A 24,606-nucleotide genomic window follows, 5' to 3' on the forward strand; every position below is an offset into this window, starting at 1 on the left:
TCCAATAACCGCCCCCCCCCCCCCAACAACCCAACAAAAAAACCTAGTGAGAGAAATCAAATGACTCATATTTCTTCCTAATTTTCTCTAATTTGTTTTCCTCTGTCATAACTTAAAAAAAAGATTCCAAACTTCTAGTTCTACATACCGAAACTGTGAGATTCTCAAACCTTATAAATATCACCAGTAATTAACGCTATATTACAAAATACTGCTGTTGTATACAGATTTTGAAAAAGAAAAGGCAATGACGCGTTATTTACTACATTTCTAGAAGCCTGAGGCATAGATTTATTTAAAATACACTGTAACGTGATTGTTTCCTCAGAATTATTACACAGCTAACATCTCATATGAAATTGAATGATTAACAAGGTAAAACAAACTTACTTAGCAAAAGAAAAGCTCTGTCACAACATTGTATTTTAGGCACAACACTGTATTTATAAAATTTCCCCCAAAACATACTGGAAGTGCCAAATCTACGCTTGACACACAATTCATACAGCTCTGCTAAGAACTGAGTGAAAGCAGGCAGCGCTAGGGATGTAGGCGTGCAAACACTATCTGAAGACATCTTTGTGGGAAAGTGCCATTTTGATTGTGTAACTGGAGGCCCAGAATTCACATCAAGGAACAATTATATTCTCTGCTACAGCGGCAATGATCTGATTAATTCAATCTAGTTGATAGATGTCGCTAGCGATTTTTATTAGCAAATTGGCCCCGTTGTATTTGCAGACATGACACTAATGCTATTTTGGGGCTGTGCCATGTCAAAAGAGCAAGATTTGTGCCTGGCCTATGTCTGAGAAAGTCATCCATGTAATATGTCAAGAGGGAAGTTTGCTGAACACATTGTGCCCTTAAAAATGCTATTCCAGGAAGAATCAGTCACCATATAAGTTGTTTCTACAGTTCACTGCTGCAATTGCCTGTCCCACATGAATTCCATAGGCTAATAGGAATGATCTCATTTGGAGCACAAAACTAAAAGAGAACGTAGGACTAAAATATCCAGCAAGGAATCACTCACAAAAAAAGCCCTGGGATGTTTGTGTGTTAGTTTTAAAGGTTAAAAATCTTTTCAGGCAGAGTGACAGGGTCCTGCATGCTTTTGCAGCCAGTCAGAATCTTTGCGGTTGCTGCAAAGACATATACAACAACCATGACACAGGCTTTTTTTTTTTTTTTTTAATTTTAAACCACCTTTCCAATATTCAGGTCTTTTATGCATGCTTAGAGAATGCAGATTCCTCTTCACCTCACTTCTGCTCATTTTGTATCATCACATAAATTTCCAGCCTGTTGCGTCTGCAGACCTCATAGCCATTTAAATATATGACCAAACACTGAAGGCCCAACTGTGTGCGCTGAGGGCAGAATAAAGCTACACCAAAATATTGTGGGTGCTGAGAAGACACTTCATCTAAGGAGCACTCCAACACCGCAGCCTTTGGGAGTGAGCGCTGCAGGGCAGTGTGAGGCAGAGCCCACAGCTCACTTCCTCCGCTCCCCAGGCGCCAGCAACGCGCTCTGCACGAGCCTGGATGGGTCCTGTTCCAGCTTCATCCTGGTAGGATGGTTCTGGGCCAAAAAAGCAACCTTCTCCCTCATATAACCAGTCTGAGGCTGGGAGCAGTTTGTCCCTTGAATCCCTGCACACATTCATAAATGATTCATCTCTTCTTAACGTACCATACAGTCAAAGGGGCATAGATGCTTTCTCTTTAACCATACAATAACTGAATATTTAGAAGCAGGAAACAAAAAGACATATCGTGTTGTTTTTTCGCCTGTTTTCAAGGTGCTTATATGCTTAAAGTTCGGGGTGGCAACAACTATGCCTGAGAGCCCTCCAGGGTATAAGCATAGATGAGCTAATCTTCAAATTGAGCTGTAGGTTTTATTGCCATGAGTAAATAAAATGCTTCCTTGTGCCACACACAACTGGTTTTGCAGTTGTTCTCCATGACTTGCAATTGAATGTAATGGCAATGATGGGTACATTAGACCAGAGCACTGAAGACTGGAGCGCCTGCTTTATTAGCACGACCGACAGACCGCACTACCACAGCCTGAACGTATTCTCAGTGCCATCTTACCAATTAGGTTAAACACAGCTCTGGAGAGACCACTTCACAGGTGAGAGACTAAGGTTTACACTATTATTCTCTACCTTTCAGTCTCTGTGCCATGGCTGCTACTATAGCAGCTCATTAGTATTAATTGGTATAGGCTTTCATGACACACTTGACCAGTAGAAACCATTCCCATATCAGCAGTTCATTCCAAAGGCACAGATCCCACCCAGAGCCACCGGCCTGAATTAGTTCTGGGCTAGTGACCAGAGTCGAAAAGCTTGATAGCCTCTTGTTAATTCAATGAGTTCTTAGTAGCATAATTGCAGCATATTAGCTCAAATAAGTGTAATATTACTTTTCCTTGCAGTTCAAGTATTTTATTTTTTTTTAAGTAACATTCAGTGTTCAGTTGGGAAACTAGTTATATTCTCTACAGAATCACAGAAAAGCATTTGACCTCTCAAGAATAAATAATAAGTACTTCTATAAATTCAAAATATCATAACACTGGGTTATCATTACTCCAAAATAATGATGTCGGTCCCACAGTTTAATATTTCAGAAGGAAAGAGCTTTGCTAGAGGACATGCATGGTTATAATATACAAGATTGCAAGGTGAGTTGCTGTTTATCTTTTTATAATGCAGGACAGACATGGAACATTTTCCTTATATACTCCCTTGGCTGCACCAATAAGATTATCTCATATAAAACATAATGCTGTTGTATAAAACATAAAACACTAACAACATTTTTTTTTTTAAATACCCTTCTCAGAAGTACAAAAACATTAGATAAATAATAAACAAACTCTAAGTAATCATGAACATCTGCAACCTGAGGACATAAAAAAATGTCAGTTCAAGCTCTCATCTCATGGCTCATAGGCAAACTAAAGTTCTTATTCAGCTGACTACCAAAAAAAAAAAAAAAAAAAAACAAAAAAGGAAAATGAGGTTCAGAGACTCCTGATATAACCAGAAGCAACTCCTTCCATGCTCCACAAATCCGTATTTTGAGCAGGTAAATAGGAAAAATCTGTTCTGTTTATTTAATTGACACTGTAAAATATCAAAAAGTCACAATGAGCAAAATTATATCCTAAGAACTTGTAACTGTCTGTTACAACCCATTCCCCTTAGTCCTGAATATCGTATAACACCCTAAAGTTATTGCCTCCTGACTCTTATATGCCCATAATAGAAGAAATTGGCTTCTGCCTTGGATACGCCAGTTAGGCCAGCTTCAATTAACTAATGTTAATTCCCCCGTACTTATCTTCTTCTTCTAGTATTGCTCCTTGGAAGGACTTTCTTGAGCACCCTTCCAGTTCTACCCTAAGCTTAAGTCTCTTTCTGTACTGCCTACAGCAACGTTGAGAGCGGCGAGAGAAGCTGCAGCAGTTGCCTGCCCGGCACGCAAGGCAGCGCTCTGCCCAGAGCTCCAAGCTCGTGGTGACCCCATTTGGTAAACCCATATGCTATGGCCAAGCTTTGTGCAGGGGAGCAAAGGGCAATGCGGAGTCACAGTTCTGCACAGGCACCGTTCGCACCTTAACATCTACAGTTGGATCCTCTCGGTTCAGTTTATCACCTTATATGCAAACCCAGATATCTACAGGCAGGGCAGGTGTCTTCAGAGCAGCCTCCTGGGCTGGTCCTTAGTCCCACAGGGCCAGTCCCCGCACAGCTCACCCTTTCCTCTGTGCTGCTTGGCCCCGTGCCTTCCACAGCAGCCTCTCGGGCTGGAAATCCTCTGAAGCAAGGACGGCAACTCTTGTCCTGTTTGTAATGCACCAAGCACCAGAGGTTCACTAATGGGGCTCCCAGATGTCACGGTAATTAAGAGTTTGATCACTTAACATTAGTTATAAACTACTAAATGAGATAGCTACTGGGAAGACACTGTGTTCATTCAAGATACTGTCATTGCTTAATAAAGTAATCTTGTAATTAGCTTGAATCAGTCAACATTTTTAACTCAAGAAGTAAATCATGTGCTTGAACAATGTCAGGGTGTCCTCACTATCAAATTTCAGTAAGCGCCCCATATTTGAGAAACTTTGCATGATGAGGGAAGCAGTTAATTCATTATGTGCTCATTAGTAAAATATTTAGAGATAAAGATGCTCTTAATCAAAATCTTCTAAGGTTTGAGAACAGAACATACTGAAGTATTTTTAACTTTTGGAATGAGACTCTTTTCCACATTTACATCCCTTTTCTAGATAACAGAAATAGTTTATGTACATATTTATCAATGCTATGAAAATAACAGCATTTATTTACATGACAGCCACAGAGCTCATGTCTCATGGGTTGTACTTTCACACTGACAACCTAGAACGAGAGCTGCAACAGAAGACCTATGCTTACATCTTGAAAAAATACTTTTGCTGCCACATAATTGTTATGGCAGAAGTTAAAAATTCTTTGATGTGATTACACACAGGCACAGGACGGATGTCTACTGATGGTTTTGGGTGGATGGCTGTGAAACTGTAACAACTGTGCAACCATACGCAGTAAGGACCTGGAGTGGAGAGGTTTATTTCCTTTGCTGCCACCGATTACTTTGCACAGCAACCAGAACCTAATTTCCACTCCAGTTTGCGCCTCCAGAAGTTTTATTTCAGTGATCAGATCCTGATTCACACAGTCACTAGAAATTCGCACATGGTGCTCTCACTGCATGTTCTTATTTGAATAGAGGGTCAGTGGTCTCCAAGAGGGCACGGTTTAGCTCTGCAAACAGCACAAACTGCTCCTCCCCAAGCTAGCTTCAATACTGCAGAGCAGTTCGGCTGAATTCTCTCCTGAGCGTTGGGTTTTTTTAAGGAAAAATTAACACAACACACAAAGCAAATAATAAACAGGTGCTTTTTAATAATTAAAAATTATCATCATTTGGAGGGGCCAAAAGCAGATGTGGACATTTTGGGCACCACAGCAGTAAACAGCTAGAGAAAGCATAATTAACATTTCCAACTAAGGAAATTATTCAAGTTGTAAGAGGAATTCCAGTTCGTGGACTGAAGCTGTGAATTCAGTGGGGCTAATTTACTATTCCACTGTTGGTGCAAATCCGTTGAGTCAAGAAGTGGGGGAAGAAACAAGCAAGTTGCATCCCCTTCTCTGCCACACACCTCTCTGCTCGAGCAGGGCACTGCGCACACACGCATCCTGCCTGGAAGGTAGGAGCTGTCAGGCTTTTCCCACTACCAACAGAATTCCATACGCCTATTTGAATCACAGCAATTCCTAACACAACACCTTTGTGCAGGTGAAGCCAATTTCTCCTTTACCCCATACAGCCTCATGCAGAAATGATGAGCCAGATTCTGCTTAAAGCTTTGATGAAGAAAACTCAGAGTAAACTTTATGAATACTGACAGCTTGTGCAGATTTATGTTTTTACCTAGGGGTCACCACTGAACATAGTAGTGTAGATTATATTTGTATTGTACATTAAAAAACATACACAGTTTTATATCTGCTTCCAAGTTTTGTGAAGCTTACTTGTTTTTAAATTATCTGCGTTCACGAATTCTACATGGCTAAATGGAAGGCATTTAATCTAATTTGATAATCAGATTTGTAGGCATAGATATTTTGAAGTGTTTAACTGGGTAACAGCTAATTTCCCTGTGGGATGTGCAATGCACTAACTACCCTCTCCTCCTCCGGAATGATGGCAGCATATAAATATCTGCTGCATTTGAAAAACTCTTAAATCACTAGCCATTAAGAAACACTAATAACTTGACTGCTGTCATACATAATTTATTATGAAGAGACTATTGTAGCCTGTATCAGAGCATATCTGCAAATTCCGAAGCCGTTGGGGTTTCTTCCCAACTTCAGGAACTTCTGCTAGGATTTCTAGTTGGTACAAACTACCAGGCTGCCAGTACTGCCATTTACCAGGAAATTTTACTTCTCTGGTTAGGACGGTCTGCCCTCACACATCTGAACAGTTGCTCACAGACAGTAATCAGAAATATGAGCTGGAATCAGGAAGAAGGAATGTTATAGAACAGCAGAGCAGATAACCTGCCTTGCAAAGAAACTAATTTACCCGCTGGTACTGTCAGTATTATGAAAACAGAGGGGATCAGCATTCATACAGCAGAGGAAAGCTACCCATTCATTTTAGCCCATGGTCACAGTGACTGAATTTGAATTTCATGGGGGTAGTTCCGTTCCCTTAAACAGGAGAAGGTGACCCACTTAGTGGATGAGGGAAAGGCTGTGGATGTTGTTTACCTGGACTTCAGGAAAGCCCTGGACACCATTTCCCACAGCATTCTCCTGGAGAAACTGGCTGCTCATGACTTGGATTGGCATACTCTTCGCTGAGTAAAAAACTGGATGGATGGCCGTGCCCAGAGAGTGGTGGTGAATGGAGTTAAATCCAGCTGGTGGCCAACCACAAGTGGTGTTCCACAGGGCTCAGTACTGGGGCCGTCTCTCTTTAATATCTTTATCAATAACCTGGACAAGGGAATCAAGTACACCCTCAGTAAATCTGCAGACGACACCAAGTTGGGTGGAAGTGTTGATGTGCTGGAGGGTAGGATGGGCCTACAGAGGGACCTGGACAGGCTGGCTTGATAGGCTGAGGCCAATGGCATGAGGTTCAACAAGAGAAAGTGCTGGGTCCTGCCCCTGGGTCACAACAACCCCATGCAGTGCTACAGGCTTGGGGAAGAGTGGCTGGAAAGCTGCTCGGCAGAGAAGGACCTGGGGGTGTTGGTCGACAGCCGGCTGAATAATTGCCAGCAATGTGCCAAGGTGACCAAGAAGGCCAACGGCATACTGGCTTGTATGAGGACTAGTGTCATGCACAGGACTAGAGAAGTGATTGTCCCCCTGCACTTGGCACTGGCGAGGCCCCACCTTGAATACGACGTTCCGTTTTGGGCCCCTAACTACAAGACGTTGAGGTGCTGCAGTATGTCCAGAGAAGGGTAATGAAGCTGGTGAGGGGTCTGGAGGACAAGTCTTATGAGGAATGGCTGAGGGAACTGGGGTTGTTCAGCCTGGAGAAGAGGAGGCTGAGGGGAGACCTTATTGCTCTCTACAGCTTCCTGAAAGGAGGTTGTAGAGAGGTGGGGCTCGGTCCCTTTTCCTAAGTAGCAGGTGATGGGACAAGAGGAAATGGCCTCAAGTCACGCCAGGGTAAGTTTAGATTGGATATTAGGAAAAAATTCTTCATTGAAAAGGTTATCAAACATTGGAACAGGCTGCCCAGGGAAGTGGTGGAATCACCATCCCTGGAGGTATTTAAAAGACAGGTAGACGTGGTGCTTAGGGACATGGCTTAGTGGTGGCTTTAGCAGTGCAAAGTTAACAGTTGGACTCAATCTTAAAGGTCCCTTCCAATCTAGATGATTCTATGACTAGGAATTTGTGTATATTTCAGTGTAAAACTTAGAGCACTGTGGAACTGGAAGACAGACACTTGGTTTCTAAAGAAACAAAATTATCTCATTGATTTCAGCAACCTTTTTGATAGGGTTCTGCTAAGAAAGGTGGTGGCAAATTGCTTGATCCTGCTTGCACCAGTGAAACAAAATCGCCTGAAACAAAATTCTAAATGAAACAGAGATGAACAGAAATTATCTGTATTGAATGGTTTGAGCTGAACCTGTTGATGCAGTATTGATGGCAGCGGGATTACAACTGTTGGATTATAGCCTAAACAGACTAAAACCGTTCTCATGAAGATGGCTTTGAGTAAGTCACAACAAGATAAAAGTACATTTAAACCCTCTACCCACCAACCAACATTACAGCTGTTTACAAAGTACACTTCTATCAAGTTGTGTTTATTAAGAGAATGAAGAAGTTTCAGACTGTCTTTATCTTGCATGCAATCCCACTTTTTCAAGTGAAGAAGGATCTAGTCCAAAATCACAGAAAATAACAAAATGACAGGCAAGGACTCTCACAGACTTTAAGACACGTAGCACAAATTATAGAGCTTATAAAAGCTTACAGAAAGAAAATGTAATTCTCCGTCAGTTGTTTGCTGTGAATTTAAAGCTTATGGAGAAAAAAAAAAAAGCCAAACCCAACAAAAACAGAAAATAAGAAAAAGGCAAACATCATCTTCCCTCCCTCTCCTGAACAAGAAACATAACTTCCAAGAGTGGGAAGACCTGTTCTCTGTTTCTTTACATCCTTACACCCTAGGGCAGAACAAGCTCTGGTAGAGGGAATACAAGAACTGAACTGAAACCACACTGGTTCCCCACCATCCATTAATTCAGCAACTTGTAGCACTTCCCTGAGTGGGATACGCATCGGCAGCAGGTTGCTTCAAGCAAGGAAATCCAATTACACTTTAACTGAAGACCGTTTTTATTAACAAACATGAATATAGCTAAAGAGGTAATCATTTAAAACTTTAATCACTCTGTATTACCTTTATCAGTGCTTCCTGAATATCCTGTGTTGTAAGGGACTCCTGCTTGTTTAGTTTTCTCTTGCTATGATGGTAGACTGCATGACAACAGCTTTCCCATTATGCTAATATGTCTAGAGTGTTAGCAAACAGCTAACACTAGTTAGCCAACAAACTCCTCAGAGTTTTCCATTTTCTTTTATTAATATGAATTTCCCCACTAGGATGGGATCACAATCCTAGCAACTTTTCTACATAAATCACCCCAGCAGGATCATCACAGATGTCACATATAAATTAAATTTGCTTTCAAATAACATTACTTGATGCTAAATAACCTAGATTCAAACTGGCATCAATAACAATTAATACATTTATCCCACATGCCTTGGGGTTTCACATAAATAACACCAGACCGGTATTTGTTAGGATATTGTCCTGATTCTTCTCTCATCTGTGCTATAACAGAAGTAAACAAGCTCAGAGAAACGGATTCTGTCTGCCAGAACCTGAACATGCCTCCCTGAAACCCACAAAAATCGCAAAGAATCCCAAAAGCAACCCACTCTTCCCCCCAAAACCCCATCAATAAAACTCCCATACATGGACTCTGTCTTTATGATGGATCTTATAGCAAACACAGGTTAGTTCTTTCGGAAGATCCACAGATACTAGCCTAGGGAGGAAAATTATGATTTATGCTTTATAACAGTTAATCTCCGAATAATCGCTGAACTGAATTACTCTGGCAGCAAACCCTACATTTTATGCTATCACCTGGTGGCACTGTTATACAGCCTTCCAAACCCCTGTGTTCAGTGCCTGTCTCCTGGGAAGGCACATCCTGCTGTTCTGACCAGGGGGTCCACAGACCCTCCGCGGGAAGGTTTGGGATGGAGGAAGCCAACTGACCCGGACATTGGTTTTTGCTTTGGACTTAAAAACACAGCTGCTCTCCCCAAACAGGCATATTGTTGGCTTGATGCTTGGGAAGAACGCATATCTAAGGCTGCTGTTGGTATAAATAATAGGAATTTGCACATACATTTTATATTTCTGATGCTTCTGCCCGAAGCAACAAACTAGCAAGCTAGCTGAAGACCTGGGAGGTTTCAATGGGATAAATACCAGAAGAAAGCTGTAGTATTACTGAAGATGGTTTTAAGGGGACTTGTTTCATTGAGCAGATGAACTTGAAGATCATGGAATATAATCCCCAGAAAATAAGAATAATTGCAAACATTAGCAATCTGTCCTGTTTGTAGAAATAATGTTTTTTTTCACTGTTGCCTTTAGCAAAGATAAAACAATCTATACATTGTGCTAAAAAAAACCCCAACAAATAAAAACCAAAACAAAACACAAAACCACCATAATGTGCATCTCCTGTCTTCCAGAGCACAGAGATAATATACAAATTTACAGGCATCTTATGAACATTCAAAACTGAAACATCAGTTGTGCTGTTAAGCAACAGATACTTCTTCAGTGTATGAGGTCAGATGCCACGATACATCATTTTGCATTCATACATACTATGTACATTGGTTAGAAAAACACTGAAGTCTCTAGCAACTAAAAATCAAATTTAGGTTTTTTCCTCTCTATTTTTACATCCTATTCACACATAAGTCCTGAAGGTAGGAAAGGGGCAAGAGTCAACATGCTAAATGTTTCCACCTTTTCCCCCTCACAAGAGTATAACTGAAGGAAAGCACGTCTTATCAGTATATTTGAAATGAGATTTCTGTACTTTTATTAATAAAGTATATTAGCTAGAAACTCTCTCCTCGTGCTTTAAAGTTAAAAATGTCTTAATACCAAACACGACTGACACGGGACAGGGAACTGCTGGAGAGAGGCCAGCGAAGGGCAACCAAGATGACTGAGGGACTGGAGCAGCTCCCTTATGAGGAAAAGCTGAGAGAGCTGGGACTCTTTAGCCTGGAGAAGAGAAGGCTGAGGGGAGACCTTATTATTGCTTACAAGTATCTAAAGGGTGGGTTGAAGGAGGATGGAGCCAGACTCTTTTCAGTGGTTCCCAGGCACAGGACAAGGGGCAATGGGCACAAGTTGGAACATAGGAAGTTCCGTTCCAACACACGGAAAAACTTCTTTACGATTAGGGTGACAGAGCACTGGCACAGGCTGCCCAGGGAGGGTGTGGAATCCCCTCCTCTGGAGATTTTCAAGACCTACCTGGATGCAGTCCTGAGTAATGTGCTCTGGGCAATCCTGCTTTAGCAGGGGAGTTGCACTAGATGATCTCTAGAGGTCCCTTCCAACTCTGAAAATTCTGTGATTCTGTGAATGTCGTCAGTAGAACAAGAATCAGAAGTACACAGGCTGATTTTGTTAACAGAACATTGGATTATGGCACAAGGCAGGGCTTTTCTGATATACTGCATGATTATTCAAGCTCTTCTCAAGTGAACTTTCTGATAGCTCCTGTCTTCCTCACTCCCTGAGCTCCTTTATCATTTGCTTGCACTCCTACCCTTTGGCTGCTTTCTTCTTGTATAGGTGCTTTGCTGACCCTACATCCTTCATACCTTCAGTGCTGCCCACTCCTTGTCTCCAACACCACTACCTCTGCGATCGGATAACTCTTCCTGTACCCAAGCAGAGCTTATTAATACAGGGTGTATTCAGATGAATTATAGATCCCTCAGACATACGATTTCAACCATATGAAATCATCTCTCAGCCTTTCTTCACTGAATAATACAGATACAAGTTATAACAAAGAATTTTTGTTCTCTCCCAATGTTGGACAGCTTCACTATTCATGTTCAAAAAATAAAATTAAACATCCTGTTTTCAAGTTGTCCCTAACTGCCATTTAGCAACCCTCCCCAAGTACTAAAATTAAATCATTACAAAAGAACTTACTTGCAGCATGTTGTTCTTGCCAGTGTAGAGAAAAATGTTTATTGCCCTGAAGAAGAAATCAGCAAATTATCCAAAAGAAAATGAAGTTATGCTTTTTCTGTCTCCGATAAATGAAAAGAAAATGAATTTGATGGTGTTTATGGCAGTAAAACAGCGAAGGAGATGGGGCTTCTAAAAGACCATCAAATGCAGGAAGCTTGCTCAATAAATACTGAGACACTGAGCTGAACCCAATCCACCCTTATTAATGGAGCTTATTGGAAAAAGTGTTTTCTGGCAGGTTAGTTACAATCAAGTGTAATAAGCACATGCTATTCCTAAGAATATGCCATTCCACCAGATGTATTCTTATTTAAAAAGCCAATCCTTCAGAATAACCTTGTCATGGAAAAACATATTCTTCCTCTCTTGCAAGAAACCGCTGTGGGGTTTGAGGTGAACCCTTTACTTCCCAAATTATCTACCTCTCATACCTTTTACTTGTGATGAGTTACAATCCCATCTGTAACCCTTAAAGAGAAATGTAGTATGTAAAAAAGGCCAAACTACTTGGGTTAGTTTGTTTTCCAGAAGACAATGACGTCTTTGCTACTAAGAAATAAGCTTTATCTTTTACAACTGTTATATTATCTTCTTCTATCTGACAGGTGGGAATGTATGTACTTAATATTGATGAAAACACCCCACAACAAATCAGGACAGGTTTAGATCAGTGTCAGATAATGCGACAAAATTGTTCTAGCTTAACCAAAAAACTATCAAATCCAACGCAGCTGTGGATTACGTAGTTGCAGCCCCACAGGGATTCATCTTTTTCTGCTAGAGCTGAGTTTGGGCTGCACCACTAGATGACTTTTTGTTTGCTCAGAGTCAGCAGTGGTGTCATTCAGTATTTTCTCAGGGTCAACAGCTTCTCTCTGAGATCCCAGCAGTTTTCGGGACCCAGCTGATGTTAACGTTAGCAGCTATGTTGGGAAGTCTTGACTTGTGAACAGCGTTTCATGTTTTGTTAAAACAAGAGATTCTTGTTCTTAGATAAAAAAATTGTGATTTCATTTGTAGAATGAATTTAAGCCAATTTCTCAAAACACTGCTTACTTTTCTTAGTACATTTAAGGTTTATGCTTTCAAAAATGGAGGACCTATTTTCTCTCAGACTTATTCAGCGAGAATACTACAAACCTGGGAAACTATCAAACAACCAATCTCAACACTGTTTTACACACAAATGAAAAGGGAACAAAATAATTTAAACTGTAGGTAGATCACAAAAGCACCTAATTACATACCCAAGTGGTCACACATGTTCATAAACAAATGTGTGGCTAAGGTGCCTGAGAAACTGCGAGTCAACAACTCTTACAACAAATCCTGCTTGCCACATTTCCTTTGGCAGAGGAAAGAGACTGTCATTCTATCTTCTGCAAATTAAAAGAATAAAAGAATCTCTCAAGCATATTAATTAATGAGATTCATTGGAAACATAGTGGGCTCTTGCCACTATTTAGTTTTCATGAACATATCTGGTCAATTAGTATCTAAATTTATAAAAAGGCTTCTTTCATAAATGTTGAATATTTTATGCTTGCAAAGTCTTTGCATACTCCTATGTGCATACTAATGCTCTGTAATTGTGGAACACTCAACAGTACAATAACTCCTGATAAAATCCAACCGATTTTTATCATGGGCCAGGAAGAACAGGATTTAGCAACAACACTCAGTTCCCATGGGGTTTTTTTGGGGAAGAGCATAATAACAAGCCAGTTTGTTAAAACACAAAAGAAACTTCAGAGCAAGCTGTCCTGGAGATGAACCTAACCCAGCAGCTCTGTCTTCTGAAAATTGCATCTCATTCTTATCTAGCAATGTAGAGAAAGCTTGAATACAGGAAAGGGTAAAAATTAGTTGGAAAAAAGAAATTAAAAAAAAAAAAAAGGGGGCAGTAGAAGAGGAAGCTTTTCAAACAGCTTGTTTGGAGCCCAGTATGTGCTGGGAGATATTTGGTAGCCCCTCATGTCCAGGACCCAGAAATACTAAACAGCGGGTAGGGTCTGTCCCAGTACAGTAAGAATGACTTCAATTAGACTGTTCCCAGACTCGCAGGAAAGCAGTCTGCTTGTAGGGGAGGGAGACAGTCCCATCCCGTCAGCGCAGCCCACCTTGCCTCGACACAACCGCAGTTCATGGTGACAGAGACTGGTCCTGCCTCTCCAGACTGGTTGTCTGGTGTTACCCATTCCCAGCATCAGCCAGATTTGGCCACTCCGTCACTGTATTCCAAACCAACTTCTGCTTTAGTATAGTTATTCTAGAAATAGTAACATCAGACTTTGATCTTGGATTTTGTGCTCACATATAAGTTGTATGGAAGGAAACTTACCGGCTTCCCCATCGCAATGTTACCTTCAGAGGGAAGGGAAGTCACTTCCCAAACTGAGATTACCTGCGGTATTTGTGCATTGGTCTTTTCTAAAATGTCTTTTTCCACCCGCCCCTTCCCATCTCTACAGGCTTTTTTATGGATTTAAAGAAACCTTAAGAAAACAAATAAAAAATACACTAAGACATTTGATGCTATCAATAAACTTGGGTCTCTGATTAACACCCAAAAATCATAGCTTTTATAATACTTTTAGGGATCACTTCTGTTCTCCGTATAACAGAACTATCAGATTCTCCTTGCACTAACAAGTCTTCCGTGATTTTTTAAGAACTTTTAAACATTTTTTTTTCTTTCTAAAGAGTGGGGAATCAGAAGAACAGATAACTAATTCAGCTACTTTAAACTTTTTCTTTGCAATTAAAAAAAAATCACAATTTTTTACAATCAGTTTTAGTACATTTTTTTTAGCTGTATAGAATTATCAAGCTGTCTGTAAACTTCAAATTTGACTTATGAATGAATAAAATATGAACAACCACAACAGGTGCTTTGGTGTGAGAATATTCCCTCTTCTCATAGAGAAGTTTACAGGTAAAATAAATGGAAGTCAACATAGCCTAGTAGTCCATGTTGAAGACTACAAAATTTGGGCTCTCATAAGTGGCTGAGGAGAGCTTTCTCTGCTGATGAAAGTGGTAAGCTAAGAACAGCCCTCTGTCTGTGCAGGAAAACTCACTTCCTCAAATTTCAAGCTTGAATCAGGCTGGAAAGGACCTCAGGAGATCTGAAGTCTAATCACCTGCTCAAAGCAGGGTCACCTATGAGATCAGACCAGGTTGTTCAGGGCTTTATCCTCCTGGGTCTTCAAAACCTCTAAAGATAGAGACTGCACAACCTACCTGTACATCCTGATGCACTGCTTGATTCTCCCCATGGGAAAAAGTTTTTCCTTATATAAAGTCTAAACCTCTTATATTTCAATTTATGTCAGTTGTCTCCCATCATCCTGCCACGCACCACTGTAAAGAGTAGACTACCAGATATCTTCTCGGTAGCCTCCTTACAAATAGTGGCAGGCTGCTGTAAGGTCCCTCTGAATCTGTCCCTTCTCCAGCTCCCTCAGCCTTTCCTAACAGCACGCCTGAACATCTTGGTGACTTACTGCCTTTTGAGTTTTTCCAGACATCAAGTAGTCCAACTGCAAAGGCAATAATGCTCCAACATGGACACAGGGATGCTCTGGAAGACGATGACCATGCCAAAACATAGTATTTGCTAAAGTAATGGTTCATGGTATCTACCAGTGTTTCATCATCCACAGATCTCTTAATTTCGTCTCAGAGGGCAATAAAGTTCAAAAAGCATGATTTACCCATGGTCAAGCCATACGGGCTGTTCCAAATCACTTTTTCCTTCGCTTGTCCAGAAATAGCTTCAAAGAGGATATGCCCCATGATTTTCCTAAGGACTAAAAGTGAGGCTGAACAGCCTATAGTTCCCTGGATAAAAAGCGGGTGCAGCATTTGCCTTTCTCCAGTCATCACGGACCTCCCATGGTCTCCATGACCTTTCAAAGACGATAGAGAGCAGCTTCACAATGACCTCAGCCAGCTCCTTCAGCATCCTTCATGTGGATCCCATTGAGTCCCATGAACTTTGTGGATCAAGATTTTTCTCAAGAGATGCCTGTCTTAGCCCTTTCCCACTACCAGTAATTATTGTCCTCCCTGCACCCTGTCTCCAGGCTCAAAAGCCCCAGCATTATCTGCACCTGCAATAACTAAATCACCCAGCTATCTCAGCAGTGAATCCACATTTTCCTTGTTTGTTCTTTTACTGTTAGAAGGAAGACTCCGCTATTTCACAATACTCAAAAGACTGGTTCTCAAGGCACATTTGAGGAGTTAGAAATTGTGTCTTTTTTTTTAAAGTAGTCCTTTTTCCCTTATACAGAAGGCCTCCAATGAGAGAAAGACCAAAGGTGATACATCCTCTATCAGCCTAGAACTTACAGGTCAAACCTGTTCCTCTTTTTTCTCCCACAGAGATCCAAATTTTAGTATCCCAAGAGTACATAGCTGATCTTGCAAGTTGAGTAGCTTGCCTATAGAACTATAAAAGATTTCAGCTTCGTCCTGATGTAAAGCAAGGAAATTATAAAATCCTGAAATACTTCTTGCCCAAAATGACTCAGCAGATGATACGATAGCAATCTATATGATTAAAAACAAAACCAGATGCTAAGAAAAGGGGCATGCTGAGATGAAAGGACATTAATGAGCATCACTCTTCTGGTGGATGCTGTCTCTACAGCTCAGAACTCATTTATATTCAAAGGATACACAGGGTATCTGTAAAGGACAAAAGAAGGATACAACACTAAAAGCTGGCTTTTAATAGTTCCAAGTTTCAAATTCTAAAAAAGAGAAAAACAAAGACATGAACAAATGCTTGCTTGCTCATCCAGAGTAGCTATGTGATCTGAATCAGTAATAAAAATCTTCATGAAAGGTGAATGACTAAGAATTTTGCATAGTTACTGTTGCTATGAAAGCCACTTTCCACATTATCCACACGTTCCACAAATTATTTCCCTTTCCTTATCACTCACAAACAGGTAATGAGGTGCTAGGAAAATTGCCTCCTCCTGTAAAAGTTTCTGAGATCGTATTTGAAAGGAAGCAATCAGAATGATGTTCCTCAAAAAGCAGTGAGTGCTCAATAAGGAAATTGTAAGCACATTGAATGGGACAGAGTCAGACTCGGCAAATGTGCGCGAACAGCATCTGGATCTCTCCAAGAGAGAGTTGGCAGCTTCATCTCCCACCTGTCCTTCTCTAAAAGGAAGGGAGCACAGCCCAAATTTACAGCATCTACTGCACCAAACTCCACCGCTTATCCAACAACTTCTAATATACCTACCTATGTTTCATGCTTTGCTAGTATTAGCAACAAAAAAGAAAGTTAATTTTGTAAATAGGACAGAGATTGGATATTCCAGAGTTACTACAGAAAGGAACCACATTAAATTCTGCAGAAGAGACAAAGCAATTATATTCAACGGCCAAATGATAAGAAGAACCTTTCAAAGATGTGTTTGGAAAGCAAGCAGAGTATGCTTTGCAGGAAAACCTCTCTACAGTAAATATACCCATTATTATCAGATCATGTCCCCTAAAAGGAATAAGATATTTCTAGGGCACCCCAAATAAAATCTCTCAGAGCAGGAAGGGATTTGTGCACTACAATAGGAACAGCCACATTGTCTGCTCTTCAAATAAGTTTTACGCTTATTTTAGAGGAGAAGGCAAGAGGCAGCCCCCTAAATTTGTTGGTAATCAGTTCAACACATTCATCAGTGACCTGGATGAGGACATAAGTTTGCTGATGACACAAAACCAGGAGGGGTGGCTGACACACCAGAAGGCTGTGCCGCCATTCAGCAAGAACTGGGCAGGCTGGAGAGTTGGGCAGAGAGGAACCTAATGAAGTTCAACAAGAACAAATGTAGGATCCTGCACCTAGGGAGGAATAACCCCATGCACCAGTACAGGTTGGGGGCTGACCTGCTAGAAAGCAGCTCTGCAGAGAGGGACCTGGGAGTCTTGGTGGACAATAAGTTGACCATGATCCAGCAATGTGCCCTGGTAGCCAAGAAGGCCAGTGATAGCCTGGGGTGCATTAAAAAGAGTGTAGCCAGCAGGTCGAGGGAGGTCATCCTCCCTCCCCCTCTACTCTGCCCTGGTGAGGCCATATCTGGAGTACTGTGTCCAGTTCTGGGTTCCCCAGTTCAAGAAGGATAGGGAACTACTGGAGAGGGTCCAGTGGAGGGCTACAGGAGAGAGTCCAGCAGATGGTCCCAGGGACTGGAGCATCTCTCCTATGAGGAAAGGCTGAGAGGCCTGTGTCTGTTTAGCCTGGAGAAGAGAAGACTGAGAGGGGATCTCAAAAGTGCTTATAAATATCTAAAGGGCGGGTGTGAAGAGGATGGGGCCAGACTTTTTTCAGTGGTGCCCAGCGACAGGACAAGGGGCTATGGGCACAAACTGGAACACAGGAAATTGCCTGAACATGAGGAAAAACTGGAACAGGCTGCCCAGAGAGGCTGTGGGGTCTCCTTCTCTGGAGATATTCAGAACCCACCTGGATGCGTTCCTGTCCCACCTGCTGTGGGTGAACCTGCTTTGGTAGAGGGGTTGGACTAGACGATCTCTGAAGGTCCCTTCCAACTCCTACCATTCTGTGAGTCTTTGTGTGATTCTGTGACTACAATAGCAAGTAGTCCCACGAGATAAACCCCCTAAGATTCTCAGCTTGATTGTAAGTAAGCATATATCTTCAGGTGCAACGATGTTCTGCTTTTCCAGTTAGTCCAATAGCAGATTCACTGTGATGTCTGACCAATGGTCTATGGCTCTCTCACACCAGCTCTCCAAAATGGCTAAGCTGGTTCGTGAGTGACAAAGCTGCATCAGGGTAAGAGATCTCTGACATACAAAATCACCGCTTGGACTGATGTTAGTCCCACCTAACAGTTTTGTATTAGCAGATAGTGTTACACCATATAAATTTAGTAATAAATGTGGATGAATTCACACTTAATCTGGTAGCTCTGCCATATTTTAAAGCCAGTAATAATTTTATGGAAGCACCCCAAAATGTATATAAACAGAGAGAAAGTATATCTACTGCATATGTAAACGATATTTATTTATGCTTTCAAATAATTTTAAAAGTCATGACTTAAATGGACTCACTTGAAAGCATATAGCAGAAGGGTTAGGTATAGTTATATCCACCAAATAGCAGCTTATCAGTTTTCATTTAGTTATCCCTTTCACAACAGGAAGAACAGACTATGACTTATTAATCACTTGAAAAAGATGATCTTGTTTTAGGGTTCCCCATAAAATCTTCTCTATTATACTCTGTATCTCTTTATAAACACTCTCTTATACTGTTTTCTGCATTAATAATAATTCTTGTGACCAGTCATTAAATTTCTATGCCATTAAATTCTTTGGAAGATCCATCTTCTTTTCACAATGATACATTTTGAAGTACTAAATTAGTGATAGTGATTAAACTAATCCCAACTAAATTTAAAGTGACTACCCGCTGAAACTTTCTCTCTTACAAACAAGATTAGGAGTCCATGAGAAAGTCTGTCTTTTCCTATTTATCACTTTGGCATTAGCTACTAGACACTTGTTTTGGAAACTTTGTCAATTAATATGTATTTATTCAGAGCTGCTTATCCCCAAAGCTTCATTTCTTTTCCACACTGATTTTGTATCAGTTAACTCCACTACTCTGAATAGGTAACATGTTGATATTGAAGGAATATACAAGTGTAGAGTACTAATATGGCCAGGTCAAGGTAGCAGAAAATATTTTCTCTATTATGATTTCTGCTGACCTCATCTGCAAGAGAGAATGGAGAAGAAAAGGCTTGTTCCTTTTTTTTTTTTTTTAAACAGGTGCAACATGAAATAATTTTTAAAAAATGAACCACTGCAGTGAAGAGAACTTTGGCAATTAGTATTTCCCAAGTGTCCTCATGCTGTATATTATGTACACAAATACATACTCATGCATTCTGTCTAAACTACTAAGCATGTGTAGCTGTAGCAGCAATACCTTCCACTGATGACAGAGACTATACCAACAAAAGATGCCTCCTGAGACAGCTGATAGTTGTCTTCTAAATGAAATAAGCTGTGCTAGCAGACGCCCGTACAGCAATGTTTGCATTACGGCTTTTCTTAGAAGATATAATAAAGATTGCTGCATTCCTCCTCTCCCCACCAACACTGTACTCTAACAATGTTTTCTGGTATGAACTACTGTCCTGCTTCATGATTTCTTTTGCCCGATTCCTAGAATTGGGAAGATTACTTAAAAGTAAGATGGTTGCATAAAGATATGTATTTACTTTATACCAGTGCTGCAGTTTTATTTTAATGGCAAATAGAACAAAAGAAGGCCTTTTACATCTACGAAACCAGGGTTACTAGGTAGATAGTCTACTGGGTATATCCTCTGAGAGGTATCTAAGCACTTGGCACCAGGCTTTCATGGATTAATGAGAACTAGAATATACACCTCAGCTACATGTCTTTATAGGGTAACAACATTATCTACTTCAGTCACTTTAATGAATTGCTAAACACGTATCCTGAGGCATCACACCATGAAGTATGGTCCACAATCCTTCAGTCGCGTCCTACAAGCAACGCAGCTGTGATGCTGCACCTGGGCTCAGTGCAAGCCAGCGGAGAAGAGCTCCTTGTAGCCTGGACACAGCGTTACGGTGACACAGCCTGACTGAATTCAGGTTACCCATACAATTCTCCGTTGTATAACATTCCAGCCCACTTTTTAGAGCGCTGAAGACCCAGATACCTTCTTTTCTCTTTCGAGGGAGTTGCTCAACAATAAGCACTTCAGAAATAAGTGGCCTGAATTTTTAAGTGCCTGAGGCATCTAAAAAGTCTAATTTTAGGTTTTTATTTTTAAGCGTCTTGGGTTCTGTTTCTAGACTTCTCCAAAAAACTTCATCCAACCCACCATGCAGACTGTTTTTCCTACACTTGCCTTATTAATCTCGGAGTTCCCACTCAATTTCTTCACACCAGTTCAGCACCGGAGGTGCAGAAGCCTTCCTGCCTGCTGAGCCTGCCATATGGAAGAGTTATTTCTCCCCCTCACTGACTCTCCATTTTCTGTTTCATTTCATCCAAGCACAAAACTTGTTCCCCATTACCTATTCCTCTCAGTTCTTCTCTCTTGCCTACTTTTTCCCCACTTTTTAAAAGTGCAACTGCACTCATTAAGTGGGTGAAGCATCTGAAATGCAGTCTGTAGGAAAGATGAAATGCAAAATAATTCTCTTATGGGTAGCTCCCTAAAGTAGGGAGCAATGCTGATGAAATTTTAAAATCTCTTGGGATTATCAGGATATTCCTTCCTCATTACACATTCAACTTCGAAAGGTCCAAGATAAATCTGTGTACACATAAGGTGACACAAAAAATAAAAAGATATTCTGAAGCTACAGAGCATTTAGGAACACAGCCTGTTAAGACAATTGCCTCTATCTGCACACAGTACCTACAAGCATACACAAGCTGCTACAATTTCTTCTGCAAAGCATATGTGTGCAAGGTAAATGCCCGCACATCTTTGGGTCTGCAGAGAAGGGGAAGATTTATATAAAGACCTCTGAAGTGCTTTCTGCATAGCCAAATAAAAAAAAAAAAACAAACCACATATTTTTAAAATTTAAAATTTTTGATTTTACTCCTTCCATGAGTTGATGAAGCTAGTTGCACATTTCTTTATAAATAATTTTAAGCTGCATGGCTGTTCATTAAAGTGGGCAGCCATTAAGAAATCAAACTAAGCCGTAAAGTTAATAGGCAACGTGATGCTGACATTCACATTTTAAAACATATAAACTATATATATGTACATGTCTAAATACAGATGTCATACTTCTTTTATATATCCAGATTTGAACTCAGTTCTCATATCCATACAGTACTTTCAAGATCGTGATATTTACTGAAAATAAGTTGGTAAGGAAAATGAGAGTAACACAAAACACAACTGGCATTAGTTTGCCCAAGCTCCATTAGTCACTACCATAAACACTGTCATTTGCCAATTTGGTCTGAGGTTAATGCAACAGAATACTAATTTTAAAAATCAAAGCAGCAAAGCCAGCTGAGAGCATTAGTTTTCTAACACATTTTCTTAATCCATTTATCACAGTAATGATTAGTTCATGTTGCTCGATCTCAGACACAGGTTGCTTTTAGTAGAGAACAACATGCAAACAAGGTAAAACCCTGTGTAATCGTACTAGGTCAGCAACAGGTCTAATGTGGTTGCTTAAGCTATTTAACAGCCAACTGTACAGAAAACATCACTAGAATCTGATATTTTTTTCTGTTATAGAGTCCCAGCCCATTGCAGGAGCTTCAGTACACTCATCCTCAAAAAGCTACACACTACTTCATTAGACTTTGACTATTAGAAATAATTTTTGAGACAAGTCATAGAAAATTACTTTTAGATCAAGGGGGCGATATAGGTCATAACTTAAAGTATGCTGAAGTTGATGTGAGCTCTAAGAAGACAACTATTGTTTCTTTCAGATTATCAAAGCCATAGACTCAATATCAGGACAACTCAGCTAGTAGAGTAAACATGTTAATCTGGTTTCAGTACTGTGCTGCCCAAGATTAAATTTTTCATTTTCACAATATTCAGGAATGCGTGCCATTAAACATTTGTGAAGGTACAGAGAACCTCGTTTCTTCAATTTGCCTGTAACCAAAATTCAAACATTATGTAGTATGCAGTCATATTGGCTCTAGCAATTTAGTCCTTGTGATTTAGGTAAGTCACACAGACTATGTGTATGTAGAAGAACATAAAACTAATATGTCTCCTATGCTGGGTCAGTCCAACTGGGCCACCTCACCCAGTACTCCATACAAGGGTAACGGAAGATGATATTTAAGAAAAACATGTAAGCTTGGCCACTTTCTGTGGTCTGTTCCCCTCATACTTCCCCAGGGTCTACAACTGCTGTTCACAAACATTAGCCTCTGTTTATGGGCAAGTTGCCCGGGAATACGGTTGTCTGTGGACATGCTGTCCATGTTCCAGCACGATACGCAGAGAGGCTGTGGAGTATCCACCCCTGGAGATTGTCAAGACTGGGCAAGACAAAGCTTTGGCTGTTCTGATCTAATGTTGGCTGGAGTCCCACTTCAAACAGGACACCAAACTACATAACCTTCAGAGGTCTTTTCCAGTCAACAAGTCTGTCAAATCAAATGCTGCCCAATATTCAAACAAATAAATCCAATGTATTAACAACATTCTGTTATTCCAGCACTGAGGTTTAGATCCTGAACTATTAATGCTCAGACCTTGTGATCACGAGAAGCGCATCCAGGTTACTAACACTGACAGAGCTCACATTATAAGGTTTTTGTAAAAGTTGCCAAGAGAAAATGCAGGCAAGTCAAACTTAACAAGTAGATAAATGCAAACCTGAGTCCGTGCTTCCATACACAGGCTGGGTTTTGGGTAAATAAAGTTCAATTACAGTCAATTTACCAATAATATTTTTTAATTGTGAGTTAGATTAAGAACTCATTTTGATGATGTGGTAGATTTCTACTTTTATTATTACTATAATGCGAAACTCCCCCATTCCATCCCCTGCTTTAGTTATGAAGCAATCTTCGCATATCTTTCCTATTCCTTTAAGATTATTTGCAGGAAGGAGGAGAAAAAAGCCATAGATCGAATTTCTTAGAGGATACATTTTAAAGTAAAAAGCAACTCAAGTGCACTGCTTTAACTATGCTTTTACAGAAAACACGTTCTATCCTTAAGTATAAAGTATTTCTTTTTAGTGTGCTATTCTCACACATTAAATGATAGGATCTTCTTTAAAGAAGCATTATCTGATTTGCGATTTTTAAAGTAAAATTTTAGGCCTATTGTCCAAGATGCTAACGAACCCATCAATGCCTTCACTTTGCCTCATTTCTATCTATTTTGGGGTAGACAGGACTGCATGATAATTGGAACTTCTATGAGTTTTCAGAAGGCAGGTGCTCAGCCCATTTTGAACACAGGACATCAAAAAATGCAAACGCATACAATCATTCATCACTTAAAATACAGCCTTCATTATTAAAGTGTGTAGACTGCTAATGCAGCTTCCTTCTTTAAAAAGAACATAACTTAAGATGATAGCCAACTTCAAGGGTTCAGACATAACGCAATAAAAGATGTTTAAGGCAACACATCTTTTCTTTACCTTTTAGGCAAGTTTAATACATGCAAATATTTACCTTAGAACAAAGAAATGACCACATTATACTGCAATAATCCAACAGCACACAAATCCACAATTAAATTTTATACCTTCTTTTCTTAAATCTACTGTCATTTTGTCTCCTCAAAGCATAGCATTAGCATCTATCCCTCTTGTTTGTACCATTCCCATTAGCACATCTGCCTCTCACAAGCGCTAACGAACCCAGCACAAACACTACAAGGCCACTCCACTCAATTTTTATCAGGTGAGAAGCAATATGTTGCCAGAGGAATCAGTCAGGCCCAGTCCCAAAATGATTTATTGGGAAATAAATCCCAATCCAAACTCCGCAAGCCTCCTCCCTCTCCATACTGGAAATCCTTTCTAACCAGGAGCCTTCTAAACAATCTCTGCCAAAACTCTGATGCAATCCATTGTCAAAGGCAACTATCTTATTCCTGTATTCTTCCTCCCAAAATTGCTTTTATGTTTTCTTCAATACTTGTTCTTAAGAAAAAAAAAAAAAAGGCAGAAGAAACAATTCTTGTAAATGGTGCAAGATAAATAAAGCAGGTTAATTTTCAAGGTAGTTTGACATCTGCATTAAGATACAACATCTTAATGCTCGTTGTGGGCATTTGTAATCTTAGCAGCCAACTGCAATTAACCAAAAGAAATAAAACACAAACAGGAAGACCTTGCCTTTTTAATAGGCATAGTTGATTATTTTCTGTGAAAGAAGACTCACCAATGGTGTAATATCTCTTCAACTCACTCCTCCGTGGATTGCGCCTTTGGGTGTTTGCGGTGTTGTTCTGTTCCTCCTCAGAAGCAGCTGTCTTAGTGGCAAGCAAAGATTTACTGGGCTGAGGTGTCTGAGCTTCAGCTGCCACTGGGTTGCATCCTGACCCACTAATATCCACCGACTGGGACTTTTTCTTCAATCTAAAGGCAATTTAAGGCAGTAAGGTATTATTAATCACCATTAG

General features: G+C 40.3%; 1 protein-coding gene across 2 annotated transcripts in view; it reads right to left on the reverse strand.

Annotated features, from left to right (window-relative positions):
* Positions 1 to 24,555, reverse strand: part of OXR1 (oxidation resistance 1) — a 146,031-nt gene extending 121,476 nt beyond the window's left edge. For both annotated transcript variants that reach the window (XM_009891803.1, XM_009891802.1), the window contains exon 1: positions 24,366 to 24,555. The gene's annotated coding sequence lies outside the window, so the exon portion shown is untranslated. The remainder of the gene's footprint in view (positions 1 to 24,365) is intronic.
* Positions 24,556 to 24,606: the final 51 nt, after the last annotated feature.

The sequence above is a fragment of the Charadrius vociferus genome, unplaced genomic scaffold (assembly GCF_000708025.1).
Source record: "Charadrius vociferus isolate BGI_N301 unplaced genomic scaffold, ASM70802v2 scaffold15, whole genome shotgun sequence".
In the NCBI taxonomy this organism is placed as follows: domain Eukaryota; kingdom Metazoa; phylum Chordata; class Aves; order Charadriiformes; family Charadriidae; genus Charadrius; species Charadrius vociferus.